Source organism: Arachis ipaensis, chromosome B06, assembly GCF_000816755.2.
Source record: "Arachis ipaensis cultivar K30076 chromosome B06, Araip1.1, whole genome shotgun sequence".
NCBI lineage: Eukaryota > Viridiplantae > Streptophyta > Magnoliopsida > Fabales > Fabaceae > Arachis > Arachis ipaensis.
The window spans coordinates 51,369,222-51,371,839 of record NC_029790.2 but is presented as its reverse complement, the minus strand read 5'-3'; positions in this window follow the sequence as shown (position 1 = coordinate 51,371,839).

The window sequence follows — 2,618 nt, the reverse complement described above, 5'->3', positions numbered from 1 at the left end:
AAAAAAAATTTCATGCATTGCATCTTTTTTGTGATTTTCTCTTGCATCATAAAAATTCAAAAATCAAAAAAATATCTTTCCCCTTTTCTCTCATCAAATTCGAAAATTTGAGTTGACTTTTTCAAAAATTTTAAAATCAAGTTGTTTCTTATGAGTCAAATCAAATTTTTAATTTGAAAATCTTATCTTTTTCAAAATCTTTTTTCACAAACCAAATGTTTTTCAAATTTCTTAGTTATTTTCGAAAATTCCAAAAATATTTTTCAAAAATCTTTTTCTTATTTTTATACCAAATTTTCGAAAATAACAATAGGAATTAATGTTTTGATTCAAAAATTTCAAGTTTGTTACTTACTTGTTAAGAAAGATTCAAACTTTAAGTTCTAGAATCATATCTTGTGATTTCTTGTGAATCAAGTCACTTCTGCAGGTGGATCCATTCATCTAAAGAAAACGCCTGCAGAAGCTCAGGAACTCATTGACATGGTTGCTAATAACCAGTTCATGTACACTTCTGAAAGGAATCCTGTGAGTAATGGGACGCCTATGAAGAAGGGAGTTCTTGAAGTTGATACTCTAAATGCCATATTGGCTCAGAATAAAATATTGACTCAGCAAGTCAATATGATCTCTCAGAGTCTGCATGGAATGCAAGCTGCATCCAACAGTACTCAAGAGGCTTCTCATGAAGAAGAAGCTTATGATCCTGAGAACCCTACAATAGCAGAGGTGAATTACTTAGGTGAACCTTATGGAAACACCTATAACTCATCATGGAGAAATCATCCAAATTTCTCATGGAAGGATCAAAAGCCTCAACAAGGCTTTAATAATGGTGGAAGAAACAGGTTTAGCAACAAAAAACCTTTTCCATAATCCACTCAGCAACAGACAGAGAACTCTGAACAAAATACTTCTAATCTGGCAAACTTAGTCTCTGATCTGTCTAAGGCCACTGTAAGTTTCATGAATGAAACAAGATCTTCCATTAGAAATTTGGAAGCACAAATGGGCCAGCTGAGTAAAAGGATCACTGAAATCCCTCCCAGTACTCTCCCAAGCAATACAGAAGAGAACCCAAAAGGAGAGTGCAAGGCCATTGACATAAGCACCATGGCCGAACCTACAAGGGGAGTGGAGGACGTGAATCCCAAGGAGGAAGACCTCCTGGGACGTCCAGTGATCAATAAGGAGCTTCCCCCTGAGGAACCAAAGGACTCTGAGGCTCATCTAGAGACCATAGAGATTCTATTGAACCTCCTTATGCCCTTCATGAGCTCTGATAAGTATTCTTCTTCTGGAAAGAATGAGGATGTAACTGAAGAGCAAACTGCCAAGTTTCTTGGTGCAATCATGAAGCTGAATGCCAAATTATTTGGCATTGATGCTTGGGAAGTTGAACCTCCCTTGTTCATCAATGAACTAAGTGATCTGGATCAACTGACATTGCCTCAGAAGAGACAGGATCCTGGAAAGTTCATAATACCTTGTACCATAGGCACCATGATCTTTAAGGCTCTGTGTGACCTTGGTTCAGGAATAAACCTCATGCCCCTCTCTGTAATAGAGAAACTGGGAATCTATGGGGTGCAAGCTGCTAAAATCTCACTAGAGATGGCAGACAATTCGAGAATACAGGCATATGGGCAAGTAGAGGACGTATTAGTAAAGGTTGATGGCCTTTACATCCCTGCTGATTTCATAGTCCTGGATACTGGAAAGGAAGAGGATGAATCCATCATCCTAGGAAGACCCTTCCTGGCCACAGCAAGAGCTGTGATCGATGTTGACAGAGGTGAATCAACGCCAGAAATGGCAACAAATGGGCGTTGAACGCCCAAAATGGGCACCAACCTGGCGCTAAACGCCCAGAGTTGTGTGCAAGGGCATTTTGCATGCCTAAATTGGTGCAGGAATGTAAATGCCTCGACACCTCAAGATCTGTGGACCCCACAGGATCATCTCAGGATCTGTGGACCCACAGGATCATCTCAGGATCTGTGAATCTCACAGGATTTCCACCCACCACTCACATCCACCACTCACATCCATACACACATCCTTCCATCTCCTCCATATCTTCTTCTTCTTCTATTCCTTCTTCTTTTGCTCGAGGGCGAGCAACATTCTAAGTTTGGTGTGGTAAAAAGCATAGCTTTTTTTGTTTTTTCCATAACCATTGATGGCACCTAAGGCCAGAGAAACCTCTAGAAAGAGGAAAGGGAAGACAAAATTTTCCATCAAGGGTCTATAGCTCAGTGGTAGAACATTTGACTGCAAATCAAGAGATCCCTGAGATACCTCAGGGGATACATTTTCTTCCACACAATTATTGGAAGCAACTAAGGGTAGAACATCAAGAGCACTCCATCATGCTTCATGAAATAAGAGAAGATCAAAAAGCAATGAGGGAGGAGCAACAAAGACAAGGAAGAGACATAGAAGAGCTCAAGGACATCATTGGTTCCTCAAGAAGGAAACGCCACCATCACTAAGGTGGATTCATTCCTTGTTCTTATTTCTTCTGTTTTTCGTTTTCTATGTTTGTGTCTTCATTACATGATCATCAATAGTAGTAACTATGTCTTAAAGTTATGAATGTCCTATGAATCCATCAC